Below are 13,618 nucleotides of genomic sequence, written 5' to 3'. Positions count from 1 at the left end.
TTAGCCCACAAATACAATAACAGCAGTGTTGTCTACATAAAATATTATGTTGCCATTTATTTAAGGTTTGGCCCTGTAGTTCATCGCACTTGAACCTGATAGTTTAATTCCTTTTGGGAGGAAACTTTAGCATATATAACGCTGACTGACTATGTAGGTACAGGATATAAGAAGTAGTAATTTGGTCGAAAATGGCTTTTCCTTGCACATTTTTCTCCTCTCTAATGAAACTTTAAGGATATGTATCTATTCAAAACTCGAAAAGTATTAGAATATCTTCTTTTTCTCAATAAATACATTGTTACATGCCCTTCCCATTCCCATGGTGACATTTAAAATTATTTGGGACAGAAACTAATTTTGTAGGGACTACTATATTGTACCAATTGCACAAAATTATCTCTTCTATCTTTTCTGGTTCCTGTTATTTGTGTAGTTGCCATATTAAAAAATTCTTTTATAAAAAGATAGATTATCAGATCCTCGTTGACTTTGGGGTATTTTACTATCTGACTAGTCATTTGACGGCTGGTTGTTTTACAAAACGACTAATACCCCGATAGGTTGACAACTTTTCACCTGTTTAATATTCTACCTAAAGCATTACTGTCATTTTATAAAACGCTTAAATTCATTTAGTCGTGTTGTAAAATGAATTGATAGTTTGCTGAACAGATTTGCATTAACTTTTGAATGAATGTTAATAACATTAACATACTTTTTTTTATAGGTATTATATTATAGGACATTTTTACTAAATACACAATACACAGTGTGTCCCACGACTATACTTATGAAGAAAACTTATTTATTTGTAAATTGAGAATATAAATTTGCAACTAAAAATGTCGTTCTTTGTAAAAGTTCCTGTTTGTCCCCAAATTGTTAAAAATGTTACTATTTCTTTGATTCAATCTGTTAATAACTTTAAAGGTAAGCCCAAGCAGAGTACTTGAATTTTTCGCTGTTACTAAGAGACATTGTTAAGAAATAAAAAGAAGTCGTAAGTGTGATTTGCAAAGAAAAATAGTAATTACCTGGAATCTCCCAGCCGTTTTACAAACTGACTAGCCGTAAAACAACGCAGTCAATGAAGTTTTTAAAATTTGGCGGCCTTATAAAACTCTTAGGTATTTTGTAGAATGACTAATTTTACAATCTCGTTATGTCAGAAAATTAAATCAATCAACTGATGTAAAAAAACTATTGTAATTAGATAAAAACCAATTATAATCGATGTAGTCATGTACAAAAGTTTTTGATGTTTTTTTTTGTTAATATTAAATTTGTGTACGAGAAGGAAAGCTGCAAAAGAAACAATTCTAAGTAAAATATGGAAACCGAAAGATTTCTTTATAGCAGTTGTTCTTTTACGTGATTATTCTTTGTCAAGGGTGATAGCAGGGCAGCAGGAATCACAGGATATTTCTTTGAATGATTGCATTGTTTAACAATTTCAGTATATTTGGTATATGTTTATTGTATTAATTAGGTTTGGACAAATTATTTTCAATTTTTATGTTGGATAATTTTATTTATTACTAGCTGTTTACTAGGTATTAGTGTAGTGTAATACTAGTTTTATTAAAAATTTATATTTTTGTATTTGTTTGAATTGAAAATATGAGATCTAATAATAAAATATATGTTTTTTGCAATAATATTGTTATCATAGCTGTCTTAAATTAGGATTTTTGTTAAATTTTGTAAGAACAGTTCGAATATACCTACAAAATAACACCATGTGAAAATAGAATAATTCAAAATTTAAGAAAATACACTTACTTGTTTCATTGTAAAAGCGATTGTCGTATTAGAACTAAAATACGAGCCTGGATTAATCTCTATGTAATATCCATCCAAATTTAAATAACGAATAAATTAATTTAAATTGGTACAAGGTCTATAAATCTTTGAAAGGCTTTCATAATTTTACATAGTTACTATTAGCTATATCTTCAATTAACTTTTAATCAAAGAAATTTGATTGTTAGGACTTTATTGTAATTTTGATTGATTTTATTTATATTTATCAATTTTCTCAAATACATTATCATACATTAAATATAGATTAAAATCGACCTACAGAATTTGATTATAATGGTTGATTGTGAAATCTGATATGATTAGTTCGTAGTAGAAATATTCATGTTTCGCTTCATAAATGTTAATAATTGGAAAAATTAAATACAAATACGCAAAAAATCCAAATGTTGAAATTATTACTTTCTGTGGGCATAGATTTTTAATGGGCGCGGCAAAAAAGTATATAAACTGAAAAAACTCAAAATAAGACGTTCAGTTTTCTACCATAATCAATAACAACCGCTTCCAACATGAAAACGGTAAGTGACGATTTTTAATTTAATTTATTATATGCTGTATTGTACCATTTTTAAATTCTATCGAATTTGTGTTAATATTAGTTGGAGTATTTCTGCAAATTTTCTAATACTTATTGTCATTAATATTCAAAATTTTGCTAATATGGCACCATCCGACTTCAGTCTTAAACTATTATTTAGGCATTATCCAATTAAGGTAATTTAATTAATTTTGAAATAACTCAAAAAAAGATTGCCAACTTGTTGTGACTATTAATTAACTTCAGGGATTCTGATTATAAATTGGATGATTTCAACTTATATATAGATTCACAAGTTTCAATGAAATTGGAAGAATAAAAAACATTTGCCCTTAAATAATTTATATGCATATTCCTAAAATGAAATATTACTGTCATTATATTGTATTTTTGTAACGGAAATAATTAAATCCATTTGGTAAAGGATTTGCCATCAAAAATGAGCATCGCGAACCTCGATGATTATTTTTAATTATTTAAAAAATTTCCTATTAAAAAGCGTGGATGCTTTAAGGGCATACGTAACTGTAGACTGTAGATGTAAGACTTTTTTAAATTAAGCAGCCTATATTTTTTACATTGTAACAACTGACCCTGTGACGATTTCTGAATTTTACTCCTCATACGTTTGTAAACTGTAAAGAAATTAGAAATAAAACATTGATTCTTAGATCATAACTTAAAATGTTTCCGTTAGTTTAAAGATATATTACGAAATACATATTATTTAAAAACGTTTCCTATTAAACATTGTACCTATAATCCTTTAATGGCACATGTAACTTCTACATTTATTATAAATATATTTTTTATAAATTGGAACAACTAGCTCTGCTACGAATTCAACTTTTACTATTCATATTTACATATTTGTAAATAGCAATGAAGCTGGTAAAATAAAAGAATCATTCTTAGATAATAAATTAAAATATAATCGTTAACTTTCAGTGATTACATTATGAAATAATTGACATGACTATCATATTACAATGGAGACAATGATGAAAACTATTTAGTAAGTTGTTTAATAATTGAAAGGTCTTTAAAATCGGATTTTCCAGGGTGTACTTTTAAGCCAAGGGCACCATTGCATCCGGGCGAGGAATTAAACCTACTAGACTTCAATTCTATATAGATGCTCTTTCAAACAGTATCCAAAGAATTTGGAAAAAAATCAGTAATTGTAAGACCACAAAAATGGAATTCCATGTTGAAAATACCGCAATTTTTTCACATTTTCAATATTTATACCGTGTTTTGAAGTACTCATCGCTAAGGTACGTGCTTAAGAACAATATTAACTGTGTTTGGGAAAGAGATTTAGATCGATTTGGTCACTTGATGAACCACACTGGAGGCTGAACTGAAAAATGGTCGAATAAGACATTTACAACAGTTTTACTAGAAAATGCGGTTGTTATGAGTCATTTTTCTTTTTTCAACTTGGCAAATTTTTACCAAATACAAAAAAAAAACGAGGAAAAGTTTCTGACCCTCCCTATTTTCGTTTTACTCCTTTGCCCGAAATTAGTCAGTTCTTGTTTTTCTTGGGTTCTCAAGTAGCTATGGCGGTGAACGTTTGTGCGAACACCGACAGCGGTATAATTATTTGTCAACGTTGTAAAGCAAAAGTAGTGTCTTATGTAAAATGTGAAATATGTGGCAGCACCTATTGTGCTAAGCAATTGAAATATCAATTTATTGACAAGATGTTGATCAAATGCTGCAGGGAAGATATATTTAGAACTGACGATGATATTAGTGACAATGCATTTTTCGAAGCAATTGATAATATTGCCTTGGATAATAAGGTAGATGTTAATATCTTCAAGTATATCATTAAGCAGAAAGACTTATTAATTAACGGATTAAATTTCGAAATTAAATGATTGGAAGATAGGTTTCACCGAATGGAAAGTGATAACACACAACAAAAAACCCACTTGTGAGTAGCCGCAAAAAAGCGGTTGATAATTCGATTGCTAGCCTGTCTCAGGCGCCGATATCGAAACCGCGCAAGAAACATATGACTAGTTCAGAGAACGCTGATTCTATACAGGATGATACTGGGAAATGTAAACAGCGGGTAATTATGTCAGATGAGGTAGCAAAGTCCTTTTCGGAGGCAGGTCGGCCTAGTAAGCTGGTAAACTTGGATAAATATATACATTTGGCTGATGGGTTGCCAACGAGTGATATAAGTAATTCACAGGCAGTGGATTATGTTGGCAATATGCTGATAATAACTGGAAAACTGTTAGACACAAAAAATCAAGCGGAAAATCGCTTGGTTAAAAAAAATTAGTGGTTGGTAATTTCTCAGGCCAGACAACGGTTGTAGGAGTTGAGAAAAAAATTGCATTACACGTGAGCAATCTAAAGTCGGATACCTCAGCTGAGGAACTAACTAGTTTTTTGAATAGAAATTTTCCTGAAGTGGTGTGTGTACCACTTAAGTCTCGATTTCCAGAAAGTTATGCGTCCTTTAAGGTAGTAATATCTAAAGACAACTTCGAAATGCACTGATTTCAAGCAATTGGCCTAATAGAGCTTCTGTAAGACGTTTTTTACACAGTCGGTTAAAGCAACAAGTAAATATTTAGCACCGCAGGAGTCATCTCCTGCACCGTTTGTTGTGGACAGGAAAACAGGAGTAGTAGATTTGTAACTACTACAAATAAATGTGCAATGTCTCTAATAAACTTAACAAGTTAGAAGTTCTGTTTCAAGAGGAGAACGCCGACGTAGTTAGCATGGCAGAGCATTGGTGTGGAATTGACAAAATCACAACGATGGTCATACCTGGGTACCAGCAAATGGCGTTTTTCTGCCGTCAAAATCGGGAACATGGTGGTACAGTGATTTATGCTAAGTGTGGTTATGAAGTGGAAATTCTGGACGTGGATAGATTTTCATCTTAAATGAATTTCGAGTGTAGTGGGATCAAGGGTACAAAAATCTGTCTATTAAGTTTGTATAGGCCACCGAAAGGAAACTTTGAGGTATTTTCTGCAAATGTTTGTTCCTTTATTAACTATACTATAAGAATACATCCAGTTCTATTTGTGTGTGGAGATATTAATTATTTGGATAATAATTGTTTAGAGAAACGTTTGCTTGACGATGTTATAACTAGTTTTGATTTAAACATTACATCTCCTGCACCTACTGGAGTGTTCAGAAATAAATTAGGCACCACAACCTCTACTAAGGTGGACTACATTTTAACAAATCTCAGTTCTAGTCAATGCACACCTAATGTTTATGAAGCAAATTTGAGTGACCACAGAGTATTTTCACTCCATTGCTGCTGGAGTAATATTAATAACAATAACGTGGACGTTAGTGGTACGTCATTATACACAAACCAATTTAGAAACGTATCTGGGGAAAGGTTAGATAGTCTAGTTCTTGCTTTGAGTACAAGAAAATTTGAACCTGTACGTGATAGTTGTGATATCAATGTGTGTTTTGCATCTTTTATGAAACTATTGATGTGGGAGATAGATATTGCTTGTTCCTGTATAAAGATTTGTCTTAGTAAGATTAAATCTAAAACATGGGTAACTGAAGATATTAGATTAGCTAGTCAAAAGTTAAAAAATGTTTATTGGATCTGTACTGCGTTGAATACTGTAGAATCAGTTGATTTTTATAGGAAAGCGAAACGAGATTACAATGAGCTACTTGTAAGAACTAAACAAGAGTATGTTAAGGGCCTTATTGATAAGTCTGCTAATAAATCTAAAATTATATGTAATTTAATTAATAGTGAGACCGGTAGAAAGTCGGTTGTTGGGGATATATCTTTGATTCTGGAAGGAGGAACTCATTCTGAGCCCAAAGACGTGGCTAACATTTTTTGTGATTACTTTGTGAATGTAACTGAGAGATTATTGAATAATCATTTTGGTAATGTCAGACCAGTGAAGTGCTCTACTAGTGACATGATTAATAAAACCTTTTTCTTTACACCTGTGATCAGGGAGGATGTGTTACAGGTAATTAATGATCTAAAAAATACAAAAGTAGTGGAATTGATAATATCTCAGTAAAAATTGTTAACTGAGATTGGTGAACACATTTCTGAACATTTATCACATTTGATTAATTTATCAATTAGAAAGGGCAATTTTCCTAGTATTTTGAAGACGGCTTCAGTCATTCCGGTACATAAGAAAAACGATCTTCAGAATATAGCTAACTATCGACCTATATCAATCTTATGTGTTTTCTCAAAAATGTTTGAAAAAGTTGTGTATAGTAAAATGTACAATTTTTTAAGAAAGTTTAATATTCTAACGAAGCACAACACGGTTTCCGTAAAGGCAGATGGACACAATCAGCAGCAGCTTTTGCCTTACTAGGGCACGTTTATCAGTGTGTTGATAGTGGTAGACATGTGATTGGGTTCTTTTTTTTACTTAACACTCGCATTTGACTGCCTAAACTTTGGTTTTATTGAAAATAAATTGTTTAGTTTGGGTTTTAAAGGTATATTCCTGAAATGGCTGATGACCTTTTTAAAAGATAGGTCAACGTTAGTAAAAGTTAAAAATGTGACATCGGATTGTCTAAAAATTAGCTCAGGAATGCCCTAAGGGTCTGTCCTGAGTCAACTAATATTCTTATTATATATAGAAACTGAGATGTTGACAATATTTGCTGATGGCACGTCTTTGTTGATCTCGGGACATACCTTCGAGGAGTTGGTTTTACCTTCCGAGATTATATTCAAACGTTATATAAATTGGTGTAGCACTAATGGCCTTATACTTAATATTGAGAAAACAAATTTCATATACTTCCAGAATCATGGAATAAATAAAGAATTAAACCTTACATTTAACAATTCTAACATAAAGTCAACTAATTACACAATAAGTTTCTCGGGATTATTGTAGATAGGAATCTTACGTGGTCAGCCCATATCGACTTATTAAGTAAAAAACTCAATACATATTATGCTATCTCTTGCATCAGAGATTCTTTACTGATTTCAGCTGTAATTAATGTGTACTATAGCCTTGTGTATAGTCACCTAAGTTATGGTGTGGTGTTCTACTACCAAATTTGAGAAATCTTCATCGTACGTGGGAATAAAGCTTTACAATCGTCTATCACCATACTATAAATTAATAACAGAAAAGTATTTTCTCAGATATTGTAGTACCAGTAAACCGCCTGCTTCTCATTTTTCTAAAATTTACATACATCATACATGAATCTCAATAAATGCAGTGGCCTGTAAGTGTGATTATCAATTTACATGACTATTTCACCCACTGCGTTATAACCAAGCAAATGTTATTTTTTAATTAATTTTTGGCAACCTCAATCACGTCAATGTTGTACTGACAGAACTCGAATCTGCCGAAGCTAGCACAACTTCAAACTATGGCGTGCTTTAGTCGCAGAGCATGCACAATTGGAATCTGGGCTGTGCATTGTTATCAAATCTTATTTTTAAAGGAAAGGTTATTAAAGATCAAATTCTCAAACTTCTCTCCGTGAGGTGAGCTCTATCATCACACAAAAACTAAAGTTTAATTCTTTTAAGTAAGATAAACTATGAAACAGTATTATTTAACAAGTAACTTAGCAGCAAACTCAAGCAGTAATCAATAATAATAAAATAAATATACCTATATAGTTTGTTTACTCATCTGATTTTTATAACGTAACACTTAATATAAGATTTTGTAGAAAATCTTCGAGTACTGGCACCACGATCCTCTTCCACAGCGTTTAAAATTTCTGGTACAAAAACTCTACGGTCTCTTAAATGTTGCACCAATCTGACAAACTTTTTCTTATTTGGTACTTATAAGTCGGCGTAATCTACTTGATATCGTCTTCTTTGCTCCTAACAAAATGTAGCATACATAATGTACAAAAACTTAAAATTAAAACGAAAAATTTCACTTCTTTGTCACTGAACACTAAAATAATTAACGTTAAAAATTGTTCACTTATACCACGTCCACATAAAGGTACTTTATGTACAACCTTCTCCAAACCGATAAAGTCGAAGACTAAACAAATATGTAATCAAATAAAATAGTGCAGTTTTCGGCCATTCCTATTTACATCAGGTGCGACGACAGCCGCATATTCGCCTTCAAAGGCATACCGCAACAGAACCGAGATCTTTTAATGCTCGTCCACATTGACAAAAAAAATATGGTGACTTTAAAATAACAAGTCGTTGTAATATTAAATTAATGTGTTCACAATATTATATTAAGCTTTAAGAACGGTAAGGGTAATTTACCGTTCGAAGACAATTTTGTCTGAGAACGGTATAACTCTTAACGTTCGTGATGCTTATACTATTTTTTGCACGATCGCAATAAATGAAAACGAAATTATATATACGTATTTAATTTTTTATGTAACGTCAAAAANATAATAATAAAATAAATATACCTATATAGTTTGTTTACTCATCTGATTTTTATAACGTAACACTTAATATAAGATTTTGTAGAAAATCTTCGAGTACTGGCACCACGATCCTCTTCCACAGCGTTTAAAATTTCTGGTACAAAAACTCTACGGTCTCTTAAATGTTGCACCAATCTGACAAACTTTTTCTTATTTGGTACTTATAAGTCGGCGTAATCTACTTGATATCGTCTTATTTGCTCCTAACAAAATGTAGCATACATAATGTACAAAAACTTGAAATTAAAACGCAAAATTTCACTTCTTCGTCACTGAACAATAAAATAAATAATGTTAAAAATTGTACATTACACCACGTCCACATAAAGGTACTTTATGTACAACCTTCTCCAAACCGATAAAGTCGAAGACTAAACAAATATGTAATCAAATAAAACAGTGCAGTTTTCGGCCATTCCTGTTTACATCAGGTGCGACGACAGCCGCATATTCGCCTTCAAAGGCATACCGCAACAGAACCGAGATCTTTTAATGCTCGTCCACATTGATAAAAAAATATGGTGACTTTAAAATAACAAGTCGTTGTAATATTAAATTAATGTGTTCATAAAAGTAGTTTTAATTAGTTTTCTTGTCTGACAGTTGATTTAAAAAAATATTTACAGTTGTATCTCTGTACCAATGTTAATATTTAATAAATCACCTAAAAATGTTTTTTTTTTTTGAACCGATAGAATGTTTTGTTTTTAATGTTAATCACTTTGATCACTGTGATATCAGAAAAATATGGTGACTTTACACCCTGCTAAAAATATGATATATACAAATGCAATCGGTTTCACTAAATTATTTTTCATTGTCACAGCCCACAATGTAGATTGATTTAGAAACAACTGGCAGCGTTGATATTGCACTAATACAGCTTCACACAGTGGCGGCGTATAAAAGAATTAAAGTGCGATTTAAAAAACTATTTATAAGTCGACTATTTATTTGATTAAAAAAAAAATAACTAACCCCCACTTAAAGTCACACCCTGTATAAGATATTATTGCAAAAATGCTTATAAACAGTTCAACTCTCGCTTGAATATTAAAAATATACACTAAGTATAACTATCTAAAAAAATTATTTTATTATTATTAATTTTCTATATTAAAATAGTGAAATTCAAAGTGAGTTGTTTAATACAGTCTTGTTATGCAATTTTTTAATATTTTTCTCTTATATTTTTCAGGCTACGCTTGCTATGTGTCTACTAGGTTCCTTCCTCTTCGTGTCTCTAGGTATTGTTGTTTATTTTATCATTATTGCACTGACTGCATTATATTAAATTATTACAGCAACTGAAGCAACTGCAGACGATTTAAGCTATTTCCCCAACAAAAATGACATCATAAGTAAGTGTAACGCTTTAATTTAACCGGCTGCACACCGAAAACTGCGCTATGCTATCCCGTGCGATGCCATATCAAGCGGGTTGGAGCTGTGCGTCAAAGGCGATGCGAAATCGGCACAGCTTGCTTTGGAAGCACAGTACAGAACAACTTTCGGTGTACGATCGACTTTACGCATATTTGAAATAGTAATTTTGCAAAAATATGCAGTTGAACTGAAAAAAATACTGGATTGGATGTTTTTGATATCTAGTGTAATAACAGAGATATAAAAGAGCGAATAGAAATCGGTCAAATTCCTCCTCTAGGGTGATTCACAACTTATGGGATATACAATGGATCTATCCAAATACCATAGGGTAAAAAATAAATTAAAAAACAGGTAGAAAATTACACACACGTTTATCTACGCGCTACTGGATAAAACGGACCGCTACCTTTTGTAAAACGAATATCTTAACTCGCTGCGTTTGTGTTGCCCCATAACGTAATACTATATGTTAAGTCACTGTGAACAATTGCAAAATATACCGTTCGTAATACATTACTTGAAAGGAAACGTCCCAACTGCCTCAGACAGAATATTTGAGATGACAACTTTGGGCTAAGGTGGTGCACGCGAGATGGCCATTCCAATCTATTATCAAGTGTTATCACAAGAGCTTTGCAATTAGATTTATGAAGGCACTTCGACGCTTTAGTACGAAAACATGCTATCTCAGATTTCGGTTGGAAAACATGCTATCTCAAATTTCAGTTGGAAAACGTGCTATCTCAAATTAAGCTTGGAAAACATGCTAACTCAGATCTTTAGGTAAAAACATGCTATCTCAGTGTGACTAGAAATTTAAGTTGGCACATTGAATGATTGAAACCGTGAATTTATAATAAACTTATATAATATATTTCTAAAAAAGTAAGGAATGTTTATGTTCAGGTACACTGTTTATTTTATTTTCTTTATTCAACATTTTTCAATTAATTTTGTTAAGTTACACTGTTATAAACGACAAAATTGTTAATTAAAAAAAAATAGAATATGCAGTATGCTGCAACACGTACTCGACATTTTTTGAAATAACAAATTATAAAAAAATATATTGTATACCTTAATGTATAAAAATGTTTGTTATTACTAAAAATTATTCGATTTTTTTCATACAAGTTTGCTATATTTCATTTTCATAGTCTATGCAAGCACGCGACTACCGTACCGTTCTACTACTTCTTCTACTTCTAGTGGTTGGTCCTAATAAGTCCCATAGCACTGCGGCCTGATTAGGCCTATTGTGCGTCCGACTACTAGTCTTATTTAGCAAGTAGATTTGTCCTTTTTACAAAGTCCAAAAGCTTCCTTGCTGACACTTCTCTCAGTTCCTTGGGTTCCAAGTAGGGTTTCCCAAGGAGCGCCATTCTGCTACGTGCAAATCCCGGGCATTCGCCCATGATATGCAGAGAAGTTTTATCCGCCGATTCACATCCTCGGCAGATCCTAGCTCATGTAGATGTTTCCTAAAGTGACAGTGTCCCGTTATGAGTCCTGTCACTCTCCTGAGCCGGATTCTGTTCAAGCTCAGTAAATCATTCGCTCTTTCCTTCGAAGGATACTCCATGAGTTCCTTAGAATGTCTATACCCTGGTTTTGAAGTCCAGTATTTCCTATGTTCTGTCTCAGTCCATTTGCCCAGAGCCCGCCTGCCCACACTGGGGGATATGCCACAGAAGGGCTCCGGGCCAATGAACTCAGTTTCGGATCCCTTCCTAGCAAGTTAATCTGCTTTCTCATTTCCACAAATGCCTTTATGCCCTGGCACCCAACACAGTCTGACTGTATTATTGGTGGCCAGTTCAGTCAGCATTTGTAAACACACCAGTTTTGAATTTATCTTATGTGCGCCCAAAGCTTTAATTGCAGCTTGACTATCAGAGAATATACAGTGTGGATACAAATTGTGGAATATTGCTTATATTTCTTAAAATATTCGTCATATCAAAAACATGTTTTAATAAAAGTGTTAGGGGAAATTATTTCCCGTTTAGTGATATCAAGCAATTTTTCGTAGCACACAAAATGTGGTTGCCAAGGTAACCGACTTAATTTTTTTAAACGGCACCATATATTTTTTTTGATGAAAATTCTTACATTGGACCTTTCTAAATACAATACAATACAATTTTAATGGGGTCACATAAGAAAAAATATAGTAAATTCAATTTTTAGAATTTTATTTTATGTCCTAAAGTAAGGGGTCAAAAAATCAAAAGATCAACGTTTTAAGCTAATTTTAATAGGATAAATGAAAAAAAATGGAACGGATGTGAACTAATTCATTAAATGTTCAAAATGACGGCCATTATTGTTTAGGCACATTCTTAGTCACTTTAACGAATCACTCAAGTTTGCCAACGTGTGGTGTCGAATTTGCAGTAGCTCGATTCTGATCCTCGCTTTAAGATCTTCCAGATCTACTGGTCTTTCTTTGTAGACTATACTTTTTAAGTAACTCCACAAAAAATAATCACACGGATTGAAATCGGGTGACCTTGCTGGCCCTTTAATGGCACCTCCGCGACCTATCCACCTTGCAGGAAATATTTCATTTAGATAATCTCTTATGGCCCTTTCATAATGTGGAGGGGCTCCATCTTGCTGAAACCACATGTGATGAATTGGACCTAGGGCCTCCAAAGCATTTACAATGTCACCAATATCGATAATTTTGTTTATTATAAAATCCATGAAGCATAAAAGTGGCTTCATCGGTGAATACAATCTTTTTGCCAAATTCCAAATCCATGTTAAAATCTAATATAGTGTTACAAAATTTAACACGTTTTTGCAAAATCATTTTGCACAAGCTCTTGAACGAGCTGCATCTTGTATGGATGAAACTTTTCCTTGTGGAGATGTTTCAACACAAAACGGTGTGAAATGGCTTGCACCCTACGAATTTCCCGACTGGACAAATGTGGGTTCTCTTGTATTGACAGAAGAACATTTAAAGTAGTATCGTCATCAGTAGCTGTTTTTGGCCGCCCTCTATGTAGTTTGTTAAATTTTTTTAACAATTTGGAAAAACAAGATTGTGTTATTTGAGGTCTGTTTGGATGAAACAACTCGCATACTTCCCGCTGTGTCTTTTTTCTGTCATCATATCCCCACCATTATTAAAACCTGTATTTTTTCCGTTTCACTTAATTCAAGCGCCATTATAACTTACTAAGTACACAGAAAATTGAGTAAAAATGTATGTTTACTGCAACAATGCACACAATTACAAGCAACTGACAGCTAGTGACAGTTTCGCATTGTTCTGATTTTGGCATGGCTAACTTGATGTTAATAATTATTTTGATAAACAGTGTCAAAAGCATAATAGAAAACTTAAATTGTTTGTATTTTTTTCTTATGTGACCCCATTAAAATTGTATTGTATCGTATTTAGAA

The 13,618-nt window shown here is 32.4% G+C and overlaps 1 long non-coding RNA gene across 2 annotated transcripts in view; it reads right to left on the bottom strand.

Annotated features, from left to right (window-relative positions):
- LOC108913318 overlaps positions 1 to 1,875 on the bottom strand; it is a 77,750-nt gene extending 75,875 nt beyond the window's left edge. For both annotated transcript variants that reach the window (XR_002763181.1, XR_001964614.2), the window contains exon 1: positions 1,786 to 1,875. This is a non-coding gene — a long non-coding RNA (uncharacterized LOC108913318). The remainder of the gene's footprint in view (positions 1 to 1,785) is intronic.
- Positions 1,876 to 13,618: the final 11,743 nt, after the last annotated feature.

The sequence above is a fragment of the Anoplophora glabripennis genome, unplaced genomic scaffold (genome assembly GCF_000390285.2).
Source record: "Anoplophora glabripennis isolate ALB-LARVAE unplaced genomic scaffold, Agla_2.0 scaffold37, whole genome shotgun sequence".
In the NCBI taxonomy this organism is placed as follows: Eukaryota; Metazoa; Arthropoda; class Insecta; order Coleoptera; family Cerambycidae; genus Anoplophora; species Anoplophora glabripennis.
The sequence above is the reverse complement of the archived record's forward strand: the minus strand, read 5'-3'. Positions and strand labels throughout refer to the sequence as shown.